This window comes from Pollachius pollachius, assembly GCF_949987615.1.
Source record: "Pollachius pollachius genome assembly, chromosome: 2".
Lineage (NCBI taxonomy): Eukaryota > Metazoa > Chordata > Actinopteri > Gadiformes > Gadidae > Pollachius > Pollachius pollachius.
The window spans coordinates 20,122,602-20,141,693 of record NC_136935.1 but is presented as its reverse complement, the minus strand read 5'-3'; positions in this window follow the sequence as shown (position 1 = coordinate 20,141,693).

The following is a 19,092-nucleotide window of genomic DNA, read 5'->3' as shown; positions in this document are numbered from 1 at the left end:
AACAAAGTGCAATAGAGGTAGCTAGTTCTTGCTTTTGCTCATTCTCCTGCTACAAAATGCTTTCACATAGGCCATAAGACCACAAGACAAGACTTAAAGTCCAATGCAATGCCACCAGACCAAATATAACTTAAGGTTTAAGGTGCTTCTTCATAATGTAACTTGTAAAATTGTACATAAACAGTTGTAACATAAACCAAACAAACCTTAACTACAAAAAAACAAGACCATTAGACAAACTCACCCTCAGTACGACCATTACTGTGTTAGTGTTCATCCATCTTACATCAGATGAATTCTCCTGTTTTGGTGATTGGTAGCAAAAAGTTTAATAAACTTGTCCATGTCAAGTGACTGTGCTCTTCTAGCCTCAATGCTGAGAACACCCAGGTTGCTCAGTCTGTCATCTGTCATCGTTGTGCGCAAATAGGTCTTGATGAGTTTAAGAGCTGAGAAGCTGCGCTCACATGCTGTACTGCTTACCGGGAGGGCTATGGCTATCTTGCACAGACGAAAAAGCTCATGAAAAACATCCTTATGAGGTTCAAGGAACACTGCAAGTTCAACAATACCGGACAAGTTCGCCATTCCACTTTGCTGTTTCCTTTGCAAAAGCCTCCTTGTCTGGTGGGGTTCATGACTGAGATCTTCAGAGTCACTTTCATAAATTTCTCCCAGGCGAAAGACTGCTTCCTCTTGAAGGAAACATGTGCTTTTGGGGTCCAAAGCTTGTATTCCTCTCATTATTTCACAATTGCCTTTGGAGAATCGCCTGTCTAACTCTCCAAGTATGGTGTCCACAATGGGGTAGAAGATTGTCCTCCTAAAGGAATCCTTGTTACCATCGTTACATTTGCGCTGACCCAATGTAGAGGTTATGACAGACCCACCAAGTCTGGAATTAACTTTTTGAGACCTCTTTTTCTCTGCATTTTCAATGGCTATATTGCACTTTGTGGCAGTGTCAACAATACTTTTCCACAGATTGTCAACAAATGTTTCCCTTCTGTACTCCTGAAATGAGTCTTTGAGTGCACTTACTAAATCCACTGCCATGGCAAGGTCAAGTGAAGGAGATTGGAGGGTGTCAGACAGCACCTTTGCGTCCCCAAGGAGCCTTCGAAAGGTTGCAAGAAGACTGACAAAACTTATGTCTAGCTGAGTCAGCAAACCTCGAGCATCTACAGATCTTTCCCCACTATTTTCTGTAGCAATGTCATGCAGAACACGAAGTACAGCAGGTAATCGGTCCATTAGATTCCTGCAGGCCAAGTATCTACATGCCCATCTGGTGTCACTGAGCTTCTGCAACTCCCTTGGCTGACCTTCATACATTTCCTTTTGCACATCCAGCCACTTCTGGTGAACATAGGACCCAGAATTATAGACATAAAGCTTCTGCAGTAGTGCAAAAAAGCAATCAGCCTCTGGGACTGCCTTCACAGTATCAATGAGTACCAAGTTCAGGCAATGTGCGTTACAGTGTACATAAACTGCATGTTTTGCATCAGTCTTTATTCTTGCTGCCACTCCGGAGTGTTTCCCACTCATTACTGATGCTCCGTCATAACCTAGTACAATAAGATTGGATCTGTACTCAAGTCAATATCTTTCCAAACAGTGGATGATTTTGTCCTTGAGTCCTTCTGCATCTAATCGTGTGGCTTGTTGAAAGTCAAGAAAACTTTCGTGCACTGCCCCATTGTAGTAGTACCTAAGTACCAGTGAGAGCTGCTCCTTCTTTTTCAGGTCTTTGGTTTCATCAGCAATCACAGAGAACACTTCACTTTCCTTCACTTCCTGAATGATCTCCTCACGGACCATATTTGCCAAGCATTCTAGGATTTCATTTTGTATTACACTGCTTGTGTACTTGGCATTCTGCTTTCCCTTCATTTTTTTCTGTACCACTGGATCATGCTTTGCAATCATTTCCAAAATTTCTAAAAAGTTTCCTCTGTTATCTGCCCCTTCTGTCTCACGGTGACCTCGTTGTGCAATTGTTGTGTTGCCGTCAAAAGAAGTACTTCAGCCACTGTTTTAATATATTTTCGATTCTCTTGGACTTTCTTGTTGTATGCTTCATTAAAGGCATCACGTATGGAAGAATCTGTCAGTATTGCCTTCTTGTGCTCACCCCATGCAAAAATGGCATTGACATAACCCTCTGACTTTTCATGTACTTTAAATCCACCATCTTTGTACATTGCCTTTTTCCAATGAGAGAATCCCAGTTGTGATGTGAATACAGATGCCGGGGTGTTTGGCAAAGAGAAGTGTCGACATGCATAACAGTAGGCAGAATTTTGGCTTTGGGAGTACTCAAGCCATGGGTGTTGTTTATACCACTCACTGTTGAAGGACCTCTTCCTGTTGCCTTGCATGGTTCGTGGAAACACCTTAAGTTGAGGCTGTGTAGGGCCTGCTGCTCTGGACTGTGAAACGTCTGTAAATTATAAATAATCGTGATCAGTCCTTACTTCAGTTTTTATGAAGTTTCATTCAAAATGATTAGTTACAAAGTGAATTTGTGTTCAGTATTACAACTTCCACGTTATTTAAATGGAAGGCACTCAATGTCGTGTAAACTGAAAGATAAAATGTCACAACATACCGTGAGGTCCAGGTGGGGCAGCATGTACTTGTGCAACATGAGGAGCCTCTCTTTCATCGTTATCACCATCACCTACTGACATGCCCTCTGAATCACTTTGCTCACTAGATGAAGTACCTGAAGTAGTAAAAACAATAACCATTACACCCATAGACTGTATGTTGACTGATTAGTGTCACACATTTTCCTGTCTTTTCATAATGTTTTGTATTGAGATTTAAAGAATAGATTGTCTATGTTTAAGTGTGGGGTTTGCTGTGTATTAGCAAATGAATAGCAGACACTTTGGGCAAAATTGGACCATCCTTTTTAAATTAAATCAAGTATGAGAGTACACAACAACTTCAGGTTACTGTTCATGAATGACGTATCTGGACATAACAGAACTTGACATACCATGCTTAGCAGGTGGAGCTCCAGACACTGCTGGATCCTCCTCTGGGTGTGGCTGGTCAGCTGTGGGAATACACAGATATCTGAGAAATCTGAGACATCAATAGGCTGGAGGTTCTGCCACACACACACACATTATGCATTATGCACATTTTATTACTGTTCTTCTGTCTTTTACAACAGTTTTAACTATTGTTCTTGTGTAGTGATGTTTCAAACTGTTGTAATTGTATAAGTGGAGTGACAAACAACTTGAATGTGAGCCTACATGGTAAATTCAAACTATCCAAGCATGACTTACCATCCTGTGCAGGGGGGGGCTGACTGCTCTTCATCACTACTGCTGTACCTAGGCTGCTGACTTGAGTGGGCCATTTCACTGCTGCTTGTAGAAGCTGTGGCTGGCTCTGACTCTTTTCTTTTTTTTAAGAAGAAGCTCTTAATGTCTCCGCTTCTCTTCATATTTTCTTAATATCCCTGGGGGAAATGTAATTCAATCACGCAGGATCATTGTCAAATTGGGTTAGAATCAGTGTGCAAAATACAGGTGTTGGTGGGGCTCTGGAACCCCTTAAATAACAGCTTTGACTCCATTAAAATGTCAAAAAGAAAGGAGGTGTCAATAATGTGCCTAATTATGTCTATTTATAGGATCTACAAAGGTTTATTTTTACATAACTACCACTCTTACAACTGACTTTTAATAACACAATTAACACATATTGCATCGCAAGCATTTGTGGCATTTGAATGCAACAAATAAATAAGTCACAGCTTGTTCTTGTGTTATAGCCAGGGCTCTAAATTAACTTTTTTGATCACCAGCCAATGTGGCTGGTAAGTTTCTGAAGTTACCAGCCAATCAGAATTTCCACTAGCCACATTTTTTCCCGTGCAAAAAAGACAGATTATGAGAGCCACTGAATTCATTTGATCATTTTATTAACTAAAGCTTTAAATTCATCTTACAGTGAAGTTGGGAATGTATATCCAATTAAAATTAAATCCTAACCGCCAGAAGGTGGGGCTGGGGCCAGCGTTTTTAAACTTAATACTTTAAACAACTCTAAACATGTTTTAGTGCAGATAATGTACAAAATTACACAAATGTATTATGTACAAAGAGACAGGTTAAACATCATCAGAGGCAGAGCTCTCTGAGGACTCTGACTCAGAGCCCCCATCTACATCAGTTCCATTTTTCTTCCTCACAAAGTGTGGCCGGCGTGTGCGCACACTGTCACCATGCCAGATTTCTATGGCTTTGCGTGGGTCGAAGTCTTTGATGTCCGGTGAGCACAACTGTGTTTTCAAAAGGTCAGCTAGTGTCTCCCCTTTCAGGCTTGAGCGCTAGTCACTCTTAACCTGCTTCATGACACTAAACCCCCTCTCACAGTCAGCTGTACTTGTCGGAATGGTGAGCAGGGCATCAAACAGGTGTAGGACATCAGGACACTCATGGCGCAGCATTCTGTTTACTGCAGGCCATGTCTTCTCAATGGTCCCTGTTGCAGGGTCAGACAGACAATACAAAATGAGATGTTACGGTATGCACTTTCAGTGACTTTCAAGCACATGGAAAACAAATGCAAATTTAGTTAGTAAAAGATGGCATCACATTTGGATTGTACCTTTAACAAATGACCTACTCAAGACTATTTTTAAAGAGTCACATCAGACTTCATTTTCTTAAACTTCATTCAACAGTACCTTGGCTGAAACCTGCAGTGTAAAGTTGTGTTTTCAGAATGGTCCATTGATCTGGAATCAAGTCAATATCCACTCCAGCTGTCAGTAGAAGAGGTCGGAAGTGACTAATAACCTGGTCTACATCATCATCACCAAAATCTGAGAACAAAGGGGAAAAACATTGATACAAAGTTAAAGCTGCAGCCTATAACTATTTTTGTGTTATATTTGTTATATTTATATCTGTGGAGAGGGTCTTAGAAAGCAGAGCTGCAGCACAGCAGAGAGGAAGGAGGAGGGACCTGGAGGTTGTACTCATTCAAATTTTCTGGCTAAGTCCACTTTTGTCTCCAAACTACAGACTGCAGCTTTAAGGAGTTGTCTTAAAACATAAAATGGGAATATATTTGTTCATTACATTTTAATTATTACTGACCTGCACTTGTGTCTGTCTCTGGCCAGCACTGGAAATTCATCAGTCGCATTGCCTTCAGGACACCACTGTTTACATCGGCAAACCTAGAAGTGATGCACTGGCACATGGCATCTATGAGATCATTCTTGGACTTGTCATGCTGGTCAGGCTTTGTCGGTTTCAGAAGGACTCCCTCATAGATGTCCGTCTCCAGTGCTGCTCTCAGCTTAGGCCCGGGTCTACAGTTGTGCAGAGATGAATGGATGGATTTGATTAATTATCTATCTTTACATACATATTGTGAAAAAAGTGTGAAAACACACTAACACAACCTAAAATCAAATAATGAATTGTATGACATATGATACATATCTTATACATACATATACATAATACATACTCACCATATTTTAGATGGTGATTTTAATTAGTATTTATTGTTTTTATTTATCATTATACCGAGACCTGAGTTCTGGATTTTGTTCTTTTCATGTCTCATGGGCAGAATGAAAAAAAGTATTCTATTCTATACCTTGACTTGTACTTTTCTATGACAGCCTGAGTGGAGGACAGGCAGCTATGAGCCTCAGCCAGGGTTACTGCTGACTTCTGCAGTGACTTGGAAAGGTTGCTCAATTGAAAGATGATGTCATGGAGAAGACAGCATAACCGTAGGACTCCGCCATCCTTTGCTATGTTAAGGAAGCCCTTGGCCTTTGCCCTCTGAACACTGACAGTGGTCTCCTCCTGGGCCTACAAACAAAACAACAGCATTAAATCACAGACAACATTTACACTGAATTCCAAATTATTATGCAAATATGATTTTAGTCTCATATTTATTTTGTTTTTCCAATGCAATTCTTGGCTTGTATTGTGTCTCCTACCTGTTTATATCACTGACAGACATGTGTTTGACATGTAAATGTATTAAGCAAGGCACAAATATTAAATTATCCACCTACACTGTTGGTTTTAGTAGGCTATAAATTATCATACCTTTTCCTGTAAGTGGCGTACAACAGCAGCATAGCCCCTGAGGAAATGGTCTAGTGCTTTGAGGAGATGTGGCAGCCACCTGGTTCCACCTACTCTGGTTGGCATCAAAGCCTTCATGTGGAGCTCCCCGAAGTGTTGCTTTAGGCTGGCCCTGTTTACTCCACTCTTGTGATACAAGGTGTAGAGTCCACTCAATAGGTCCTCAACCTTCTTGGCCATCACATCACACATCCTCACTGCATCTGAAAAGGCGAGCTCAAGTCTATGGGCCATGCAATGGATCCCCAGCACATACGATCGGTCTGCACGCAGCTTGGTAACTACACCATTGTTGACTCCTGTCATTACAGCTGCTCCATCTGTGGTGATGGCCACCAGCTTGCTCTTCCAATCAGTGCTGACTTCAATCTCCATTACATTACACACAGCTTCAGCTATGCTTGTAGCATCTGGCTTTGAAACAGCTTTTATCCCGACAAAATCAACTTTGATCTTCCCCTCACTGGCACTCCTGGCATAGACCATCTCTTCTTCAATCACTGCACTGTCCAGGGATCCGTCTGACATGACAGAGATGAACTTGACATCTGACAATCTTGCCCTCATCTTTCTCCTCACATCCTCCGCTATGTAGTGAATGAACTCTTTTGCCTGATAGTCATTTGTGTATGTCTCTCCTATCTTCAAGCCTTTCTTTCTATCAACCCTGAAATAAATAATAACCAAAAACACATACATAAAAATGCTTGTATTAGGGCAATCGTGGTGGCCACATGATATATTCATGTTAAACCTTTGCATGTTATGTGACTGATAAAGTGTGAGGCTGAACTTTAAAATAGTTACTAAAATAGTACTGTCAATATACCGTATAAAATGAAACATGTAAATAATAAAGTTAATCCACTTACTGACACATCCATGCGAAGTCGGTGAAAGGCCTGCCTTTTTTCCCGATGGCGTGGGCATTGCGAAAAAGTAGCTCCATCTTCTCGAACTCGGACGTCTTCATTAAGGCAAGGCTCCTTCCAGCTTCACTCTCTTCGATACGACACGTCTTGGCGGTTTTCGTGCTCAGGCTCTCCTGATGACTTCGGGCACTCTCATGATCCTTTACTGCTTCTACTTTGAAATTATTGGTTCCTACCACGAAATTATTCGTTTTGTGTTTTTCTTTAGCATACATTCGGCAATCCTGACAGAACATTACGCTGTTTTCGTGATCATACACGAGCCACTCACGACCAGTTAGCCATTTACAGTTAAATTTCCTTCTTTTTTTTTTCGCGAGGTCCAATATCCTCCTCCTCCCCTACCTCTTTGGTAGGAATATCCTTTCTCTTGATGGCCGGCTGTCCCAACCATCGCCACATCTTGTTTGTGTTTGTGTCTGTTTGTATTTGTACCGGCGTCTATCGTTTTTTCCAACCCAAGAGTGACCTACGCCCCCTCCCCTAGTACGGCAGCCTCGACGGATGCGTTCCCATAAAAACCGTGCTCACGCGTCCCGCGAAATAGATGGTAAAGTAACTCATTTATCACCGGCCAAGCCGGCTAGTGAGTTTTTTTTAATACACGCCAAAATGAATTTTCACCCGCATTTGGCGGGTTGGCGGGTGTTAATTTAGAGCCCTGGTTATAGCTACTTGAATCTAGACTGTCACACTATATTTCACACACTGGTTGGCCAAAAAATATAACATTAGCTCTATTGAACACACACATCTGCAAAAAACACCATCAGTTCATCAGACATCAACTTCAGTCCAGATAACATCTTTTCATATTTCATGGCGGTATCCAAAACGCTAACGTTACATGCTTAACTTGGTTTGCAAGCTGCTAAGCTAGCTAGTGCAGTGTAGTTCGTCTTTTAGCTGCTACTTAGTGCTGGATAAAGTTTTCCTACACATTCAGAGGGAACTACGATATAACTAAACATTAAAATACCATACCTCTCAACGACAGATTTCAGCGTCTTTATCGTTTTTATATTGTTCACGTTGTCACTGTGACCGTCGTCCTCCTGTTTCACGGACCAGCAGCAGGTGCAGCGCGCTCATCTCATGGGTCACGTGACCTGCATGGCCAAACGTCCGCCGAGCAGAAATCAGCTCTCCCACCCTCAGTACGACCATTACTGTGTTAGTTAAAAATGTAAAACTGACCCTAAATCAGTTGATCAGCTGTCATCATTGATTGACAGCATTTCTCTTATTTCTTGTGTTGACGAACTTGACAAACTACCTATCAGATCTGGGGTGGCCACAGGGGTGGCAAATGAGCTTTCAGGGGTGGCCCCGGCCACCCCAGGCCACCCCCCAGAATCGCCACTGGACTCCATCTGAACGGCGCTGGGGGGAGGCATGGCCTTGGAGTATCCAAGAGAGGGCTGGATGAACATGACATTGTGACGGTCGGGGTACGTTGCTGGCGGGAAGTGACGTCCTCGGCGATGAGCCAGGCGAGGGTTTGGCAACGGAGCAAAGTCGGGTGAGCAATGTGCATCTTCCTCTTCTTCTAGGGACTGACGATCCAGGCTTCCGATGCTCACCAGTGTCTGCAGTTATTGGAACTGGTGATGTAGCGATCGCCAGCTTTAGTTTTGCAGCTGCGTCTCCCGCTCCTGCTGCTCCTCCCTGGTTTGCTTGGCCTGGAAGAGGGACGTTACTGCAGACTCAATCCTGAATATTCGGTCCTCTGGGGGTGCTGAATGTGGCCTGGGCTGGGTGTCTCCAACTAAAGCTGAAGAGGGCGCCGAAGGGGCTGCTGACGTTGCAACTGTCTTGGTTGCTCTCAGCGCCGTGGCAGTGCCTTTCCGTGTCCGTTGTGACATTATTGCGCTTGCTGACCCTAGCGGACCACTGGATCCCACCACTGCCACCAAATGTCAAAGCGTAGTTTGTCGAGGGTCTTAAGGCTTGGCACAAAAGGCAGCAGTGAAGCAAAAATTACTTGAGACGCGATTTACGCTTCCTCCACCAGGAGTAATTATGCATACAAAAATGATGAAAAATGGTAAAAAGAAAAAGACAAGGAAAGTAATAGCAAAAATAATATTCAGCAAAGATTAAGGCTATACTCAGCCAAACCAAAGCACTTGTTCTATCAAGGCTTTAGCCATTAAAGTTCGCTCCAAACCTCACATAGCTGACAGCATGTGAGGTAAGCTCCGATCCAACTAACACACCTCCATTATATCTGCTAGACAGACCAACCCCAAAGTGGTACATACCATTACACTAAGCAGACAGGGGTGTTTACATATCAATCAACAAATATGCATCAAACAGAGTTAAAAAGTTACCTATAACAAATATCAATACATCAGGCCTTACAGTTAACATTCATGCATGGACACACGCCACTACCTACAAAGTAAATGTTCAAATAAAGATAATTGATTTAGCGGAGACACAATTGCGTCATTCGCGCACGCACCAACACCATATAGCTGTCCCCGGACGGGAGCACGCTTCTTAGAAGCAGCATGGAAAGAGCAGCTGACAGGTGGTGAGAAGTTGTATTTTTAAGACAGTGAATAAGCAAATACACTTCAGCAATTACATATTTCCTAAATCAAGGCATTATGCAGAAACCTTCACTTTTAGTTTTGATTGATATTTTACCGCAACAAAACCGAGTATTACCGCAACTGATTAATTGAACGACTGACTGCATGCGAGGGAAATAGCCGCGGCATCACAGGGTCTCGTCATTGTCTGTGTTCAGGTCTGTCACTGTTGTGTTATCGGCAAAGTTAATAACCAAGTCGGAGCTGTGCGTGGGCACACAGTCTTCGGGGCACAGGAAGCAGAGGAGGGGGCACAGTACACAGCCCTGACGGTCCCCTGTGTTGAGGATCCATCCTCACCACTTGGCGTTGACCAGTTAAGAAGTCTAGGAGCCAGCTGCACAGGCTGGGCTTGATTGCTAGCTCCCTGGGCTTGGTGACGAGTCTTGAGGGACTATGGTGTAAGATACTGAAGTGTAGTCAACAAACAGCATCCTCACATATGAGTTCCTCTTCTCCAGGTGCCTGAGGGCGTTGTGGAGTGTTGTGTTAATGGCATCACCGTTTAAGGGGAAAGGTCCAGGGTGGGCGGTGACATTAGGTCCTTGACAAGCTTCCCTAGGCATTTACTCACCATGGGAGTGAGGGCAACAGGTGCTTTTCTTTGGAATTAGGACAACAGTAGATGACTTGAAGCTGGAGGGGACTGTACACATGGATAGGGGGAGGTTGAATATGTCTATAAACACATCAGCTAACTCTGCCACGCACGCTCTGATCAGCTGACCTGGGACTCCTTCTGGGCCGGCCACTTTGAGGATGATGATGCGCATGATGAAAGACTTGCGCACGTCGGCCTTGGCGATGGATAGAGCGTCAGTCATGTCCACGGTGTTTGGCACTCCCTCCACGAGGTCGGTCTTGACAACCTCGTAGCGGACGTAAAAGTGATTTAGCTTATCTGGGAGGGAGGCCGCGGCATTAGTTTCACAGCTGGGTCTGCCTTTGAAGTCTGATATTATGTTTAATCCCTGCCACATACTACATTAGTCATTACCACTTAGTTGTGGCTCAATCTTTTCGCTGTAAGACAATTCAGCTGCCTTGATGGCTGTGTGGAGAGATGGCTTGAGTCACACCAAGCATTGTTGACTATAAAGCATACACCCCCTCCCTGAGAATATTCTTGACCTGTTTGCATGAAGCTGATCATGCTGATGGCATGATCTGGTTTATCCTCCCACAACCAAGTCTCTGTAAGGCCGATAATGCTACAATCCCTTGTTTCCTACTGGAAGGAGATCACAGCTCTCAACTTGAACAGCTCGTTGTCCAGGGAATGTACGCTGGCTAGCCGAATGCTTGGAAGTGGAGGGAGGTTAACACGCCGCCTCAGCCTTACCCCCACTCTTGTTCCTCGCCTCTGGCAACGTCTCCAAACAAGGACCCCTGATGTGTGCGTGTCGCCTGCTTCCCCCTCGAAAGCAGGAATATGGAGGAAAAACTCTGGCTTGCTGTAGGTGATCGTTGAGTCTCTTGTGTTTGGCAGTGTTACTCTGTCAAGTGAGGTAGCGAGCTACTTTTATGGAAGCATTTATGTAGCAAAATTCAAATGCCAATGCAATTTGCAATTTGCAATACAAGTCATTACATTATGCAATTGACAATTCATTATGCAATTTAATAATGTAATTTGAAAATACGTTATTCAAAGTGTATTTCAAAATGCAAAGGGACAATGAAATCCTCAATTCAATTTGAAAAAGTTATAACAATAAAAATAGAATAACATTTTGTAACATTTTTTGAGTGCATTTATTCAAATGGAAAAGAAATAGCGCCCGCGAGATTGCAATGCACTTCGCCATGCACCGTGTGTTGAACAATTCAAATGACATTTTGCTACATATATACTTCCATATACTTTAGAGTTAAAGGTAATACAACGGTAAGCTACAATAAGCACTACCAGCATTTGTACCTGGTTATTTTGAGAATGAATCCTTACAGACATGAGTCTGTGTGTATCTTTCATACAAATACTCCCTTTTCAGGGATTTTACAAAGGCTACTGATGAGTCCTAGGCTATCTGGAGCAGGTTAAATACATCTGTATTATAATTCAACACGCTCTGATGACAATGCACACAGCTGATTTGAGTGTGAATTTTGCCTCATATTTGTAATCATGTTTAACGGAGCAAACCACACACAGCACAAATTTTGGCTGTATTTGTTTGCTTGCTTCCTACATTTTATGCCTGTCCCGACAAAGCTGTATGCTTTGGACTATATGTATATAGTATATATAGGTCTGTTATATATATGGTATATATATATGGTCTGTTTCCTTGTCTTGTTTTGGTGTGTTTCCCATTTTACTTTGGTATCTGTCTTGTTTCTCCCCATGTCCTGTCAAGTTTCCCTCCTGTGTGATAACTGCTCCCTCCCCTAATGTGTTTCAGCTGTTACTCGTTGCGTGTCCTGTGTTTGGTATTTAAGCCCTTGTCTTTCCTTTGTTCCTTGTTTGATCATTGTGGTTGGTGGTGAGTTGTGTCCTGTGTGTTACCTGTGTTACCCGCGTCACCTGTGTTCTCGGTGTTCCTTGCCTTTTGCGTTAATAAATTGTCCTTTACCTGAACGGTCTGCTATTGGGTCCTACCTGCCTGCCTGCCACCCGCCAACCATGACACTATACCCTACAAAGGTACAGAAACTATTGGAAACTGCTATTAAAAACGTCGAATGGATTTTGCCCCCATTTATGTTGTGGCCCAGCAGCTTAAGACAAAAAGAAAAGAAAAGAAAATGTACAAAGGCCCACTTACTTGGTGACCTCGCATGCATACACATTTACTTGTATACAGACTGGGGCAGACCGTGAGGGGAGTGGTATATCTGGCAACCTGCTGGCTCCACCCCCAAGCCTTACATTGACTTCCTCCCTTTAACCATGCAAGCCTGAGGATCATTAAGCAGGGGTGCTGTGTGATCTTTGAGGGCTAGAGAAGTACAGACAGCATCTGTGTGAGCTTCTGGAAATACTGTATGGCCGACGAGAGAGAGAGATGAAAACTGAATAGGACTGATTAAGGATAACGGATTGTACCTTAACGGAGGTGGATGACCCTTTTCCCACCCTGATTGTAAATACCCGATAAATAAATCAGCCAGATTTTGAACTGCTCTCTGTGTTGTGTGGTTTTACTGTTCAACTTGGTAGCGTGGAAATCCCACACCCATGAGCCTGCTACAAGGCAATCACCCATGCATACATATGCACCTAGATATAACCTACATTTATGCCCAGACCCTTATTCAGACACAAATTAATCACTGATAATCAGTGAATAATAGGTTAAATGGCTGAACACAAAAGAACAAAGCTCTTGCAGCTTGTAGATTAGTCCTTTGAAATTAACCTTTGACTAAACATGCACCTCTAGCTGGCCAGGGCTGTGGCTGGGATGGCTAGGAGTGTAAATGGTAAATGGACTGCATTTATATAGTGCTTTTACCCAAAGTGCTTTACAATATTTCCTAACATTCACGCATTCATTCACATGTGATGCCCACTGATGTGTGCCCACATTTGTGTGTATTGTTTTTTTTATATACTGCACCATTTTATATTGTTGAGGCGCTTTATTTCCTACTGGGTTGATCTTGTTTTGTACGGGCAATGTCTTTTGTGTTTTTGCATTTTTGCAGTGCAGTGGCGCTATCCTGCCAGTGGGAGGCACGGTAATATTGTGGTTTGCCTGAATCCCCGTGAGTTCCTCATAACTAATGAGGATTTGGAAGGACAAGTCACGTCTCCCGTGTCGGCATTCTTTCCTTGTGTTTTCCAGGTGGGTTGTGTGTTTGGAATGTAGAACGGGTCGATGTTGGTGATTGGAGAGTGTGTGGTGTGATGTTTTCGTGGAGTGTGTGTGTGAGGGTGAGCACATGTGTAGCTAGTGGGGTCCGACGCTCGCCGAGAGATTTGTAATGGCGGTGCCGTTGGAAGTCTTACTGTTAAGCTAGTAGCTTTAAGCTAGTACAGACCACGCTCATGTCCACCATCTTGTTATATTGTAATTACACCACACGTGGCTCACTGCTTGAGGTTTTGTAAAGTGTTAAGACGTTTATTGATATAGTTTACAAGGTACTGTTAAAAATACTAGTCCAGGGAAACTTAAGGGGTTTTAAGAGCATTAAAGATGCATTTTTTACATGTTTATTTTTTTGCATGTTTATTGTATCAGAGACAAGAGAGATGAAGGAACAACACTGTGAGAAAAGGTGTGTTTTGAATTGATTTTGGGTATTTCGGTTTGTTTTAAGAACATGTAAAATATGTCTTATTAGACAACATATGCAGTAATATGATACTGAGTTTAAAATGCATGGACAATGTGAAGATAAACAGTAACCTTTAGTAAACCAACATGTCGAATGAATAAATAACTAATGAGGATTTGGAAGGACCAGTCACGTCTTCCGTGTCGGCATTCTTTCCTTGTGTTTTTCAGTTATCTATAATCTGTCCACGGACGCTCCCTCCTGGGACCCGTTACACACGTAACCTTCTGGTGACCCCTAGAGTAGGGGTATCTATGCTAGAAGTCTATATCTAAGTTTGGTTCAGGTTACTTAAGATTCTAGGTTCACATTTGATTGGTAAAGAGCTTAATACACCGTAAGATTAATGAGACCTCCAACCCACACAACAAACACGTGACCACGACTTGAGAGAATAAAAGTTATGTATTTCAAAGATCCTCTCAAGAAATAAGTTGCATTCATTCTCTCAGCAATGTAGTCAAACAATAGAAATATTCACCCAGAATAATATAACAAAAAGTGAAATGAAAACTGTACCTTAGCTGCAGTAAGTACTTCAAATAAACAAAAAAAATGTATCCCGCATAGGACTAGAAAAAACACAAAATTATCAGTGCTTAAGAATCCTTCCGTCCGTCCCTCAAAAAAAACTAGCCTGCACAAAAGTGTGCAGCATGGTTATCAAACAGTCTGAATGTTTTTTTTCCACTGTCCATTGCATTCAACTTAAATAATAATCTTTTAAAAGCACACACAGAAAAAACTTTGCAATAGCTGCAAACAGCATATGAATTAACTTTAGCCTTTTACCTCTGTTTTTAAAAATGAACCTCATTGAATGCATTTATCAACCCTTAACTTATTTAAACATGAACCTCATTGAATGCATTTATCAACCCTTTAACTTATTTCTCCAAACATGTAAATTAGTTTAACCATGTTCTAACATAGTGCACATATTGCCTGTAGCGAACACACTGCCATGGCAGTAACAAGGCACAGAACGCAGCCGCACGTGCAAATTAGACTAGCTTCAAGGCAGCAATACACACATTCATTTTCAATGCTAAATGGCTTAACAGTTAACACCATCGGCCGCATTCAGTTCACGTCACATACACATTATATCCTGACTGTTTTTTAACTTTGACACATATCTCGTGCAATCTAACACACAATTACTTATTAAACGACAACAAGGTAATGCTAAGCAGCTAAACAAGTGCTAATTAGCTACCCAGAGCAGTTAACTCACCAGGATAATCTGTCTATTTACTCGGAAAGCACCCGTCCGGAGTTCTCCCCAGAAGATTTCTCCCGAACCACTATTAGTTTCCTCTCTCTCACAAGTGTCTCTAATGCAATTTTTTCCACATTTTTACATTAGGTATCTTATGTAAATAATTGAGGTATCTTTATCATAGTATTTTTTATACTCATAGTTTCTCTGTGTTGCCTTTGTTATGCAAATTTCTGCTAACCATCAAATTGTGCTACCTAGTAGTTATGCACATGCGCATCCCGAAAATGCATGATCATGCGTGCGCATCCATTAATTTCTGCTACCTTTTTGGCTGATGTTGAGTATTTTCTTTAAAACATGTTTTTAACTGCGCAATTATCTTACAAATATGTTTTACATTGCGCCTTTTGACCTGTAAGCATGTAAATATGTGCATGTACACACAGGCTTTGCTGCTGAATGTAGAAATAAGATGATATATGTGTTATCTTTATGGGACTGGGAGCAGAGAAAGTTTTCGTCTGTGGTGGAGGTGGAGGGGGCGACGACGATGTTATAAAAAGATATTTATTGTGTTACATCAATTCTAAATACTTTGTAAAGCTATGGAGGAAAGGTGGAAAGAATCGTTTGACCTCCTGTCTTTGGTAACATTCCTGGATGGGTATGATAAGTCGCAGAAATTAAACCATAGGAGGTACGCTTCAAAATTCACGTTAAAGGGTGAGTATCTGAAATACATGCTTGGTTATAACGTCTTTATTGAAGATTGCAGGGGTACAGTCAGGGCTGTTTCTAGCAGTTTGGGGACCCTATGCGAGATACTATTTGGGGGGCCCTATTTTTTTTCAAATTGTGAGGTAGAGATTCCTATCTTTTTCATATATTCTGTGATGATGCAGAAGTCTGTTACATTTTAAGAGGAAAGCAGGTTAGAGTACATTAATGAATGCAACAGATACAGTATGTTCTTGAAAAATGTTCAATGTAAACTTTGAGGTGGCATAACATAAAAAAACTTTAACCCACCATTCCGAAACAGTAAAATATAAATAGCTAAACTTACTTAAATAAATAAGCATATAATGGACCAGCATCCATGTTATTGCACAATCAATAACAAATAAATAAAAATATAACTGTACAACATCACTACTTTGTGATCAGGATATGAATGATCACAGTCTTACGTTCTCCTCAAAACTTCTGCTTCCTTGCTTTTTCAGAAGCAAAGTCATCAATTATGTCTTCATAGGACAGCTGCTTGCCAATCTCATGATTAATGCTCATTATGGCAAGACCAGTGAGACGATCCTATCCCATGGATGACCGCAGGTAGGTCTTGATGACTGCTCTATTGCAGTCATGTCATCAGAAGGCAAGCTTGGCAACTTGCTAATTTCTGGAGCCAGTTCCTATCCATCAATGTCACCTCCATCTCCAGTGCTTAATGTGCTGCAGAGCTTGTCACACTGGTTGCTCAATTCAACAGCATCCAGTTATTTGAAATTGAGCAGCACTCCAAATTTGGTTCTCACCTCATCAGTGTTTCAAACCTATCCTTTAAGGATCCAATGGTTGTGTCAACAACCACATTAAAGAATGCAGTTTCTAGCCTCTTCATGTTATCCTCAATATGCTCGGTATGACCCAACCTCTTCTGCCAAACTTTGGGCTTCAACCTTTGTCAGAGGGTCTGTCACTTTTTCCCTGACCTCCAACAATGCCACCCTTATGTTAGAGACCTGGTACCGCACAGCTTCTATGCTGTTGACAAGGCTCTCCCAACGTGTGTCACTCCAAGACTTCAGTGCAATAGTCACATGTTCTTTTAGGATTGCCCATCTTTGTGGGGCTGCTGAGAAAATATAATATATTATAAAATAGTAGCACAGGTCTATGCTTGAGACACATTTATTTGAGCCTTTTTGTAAAGCAAACTCTGGATAAAGCTGACTTTAGTTACATACAAACAATCATAGCCCGTTAGTTGAGGTAGCTCCCATTTATCTGAGGCTAGCTGAGCTAGCCAGCATGACAAAAGTAGCAAACTAACTAGCATTATGTGTCCCCCTCCACCCCACATCAAATGCCTTACCTTTATCTGATCGTATTTCTTCATCGGTTTTCTTCTTTTTGCGTTTCTCTGCACCAGACGCATAAGTATGTTTAGATGACATTGTAATAAGCGTCTACCGTTATTATTCTCATCACTTCAGTGGAAGGTGGGCGGCTGTCAACCGTACCGTCAGACCTGTCGGCAGACGTCACTTGCCACGTGACAGCCAAGCCCAAAGGTGATTTCAGAGCCGTTTCTTCGTGGAATGAATGCATGCAATACATGCAAATAAATACAGGTACTTTTAATTCTTCAACATATAATAAAATATGAGGCTGAACTTTTATTTATTTTTTGGGCAGTTTGGGGCCCCCTTGGTGACTGCGGGGCCCTATGCAGCCGCATAGTCCGCATATAGCAAGAAAGGGCTCTGGGTACATTTTGTGGATGGACCAATCGCCTCTATCAAATAATGCCCCCACTGCAGAACCACGTTATTTGACACCACTACTCTCCCTATGTACACTGTAGGAATGTGGGGAGCATGTTTTGATGCTTGTTTATAAAGTAAGAAGATTTCAGGGGTGGATAGACAAATACATACAATAAAATTAATACTTTTGTGAATTGAATTTTCTTTTTTATTCACAAATTATACATTTGTAGTGTACCATGATTTATTTACTAACATAATGATTGGAGTTGCCACAGTTTAAAGGCTTATGAAAACCATTGTTTCTAGGGAATGCAGAGGACTATGACCAGTGTTGGGAAAGTTCACTCTCTACGTGAACTAGTTCAAAGTTCAGTTCACAAATTTTTAAATGAACTAGTTCAGTTAAACGTTCATAATTCAAAATGTTGAACTAAGTTCACAGTTCCAAAAAATTAACTAGTTCATAGTTCTTTTTTTCAATATGTTGCTGTGAGCTATTATTTCTTTCCGGTATTTTGAACATTGAGCCACCTTTGTGGTTTGTCTAGGATGAAATAGAGTGGTTGAATGAAGCATCGTAGCGAAATACAGTTTCTATCGTGTTTTATTGCACATTTAGCGAATTTTGTAAATCCCATTGATTTCTGTTGGAAGACTCATTGCTCGTTGGCCGGAAAAGGAAAAGGGGGGTACAAAAAAAAGAAAGGACTACAACCAAACGTCAACAGCCCCCTTTTCCGTTTCCGGTCAACAAGCATTGATTCTAGGAGGTATTCTAGTCTGCTGAGCTATGAGCCGGAGACCTAACGTTATGGATTGTACATATTTATAATTCGAAATTCGTCTCAGCCTTTATACCACATATACTCTAGGGTCTATAGAATATAACCGCGTTGTCTTATTACAGTTTAATTCATTTTTCAGGGTCTATAGAATATAACCGCGTTGTCTTATTACAGTTCATTTTTCACAATTTAACAGCTCTCGTTTTGTAGAATAATAACCGCGCCATTCGTTTCAATGGGAATCGAGACGGCCTATACTTTCAACATAAAGTGTACATATTTATAATTCGAAATTCGTTCAGGCACAACACTGACTATGACTGTGTGGTGTGCTCCTTTGCTGAATAAATTGCAGATGAGAGCATGTTTGAAATGGTAAAGTGGAACATAAATTATGTGCTTTGTATTATTAATTGACTCAAAAATGTGTGTGGATATAACCATACAATGTATCTCATTGTAAATTGTAATGCTCTTTTAATTGTTTTTTTTTTGGCAGGTGCAGTGTGAATTGTGCAGTCGGTGGGCAAACTTTGAGTGTGCCCAATATATCCATTACATAGCGCAGTATATATCTGCAAGAAATGCCTCAAAATAAAATAAAGATTTGAGATCT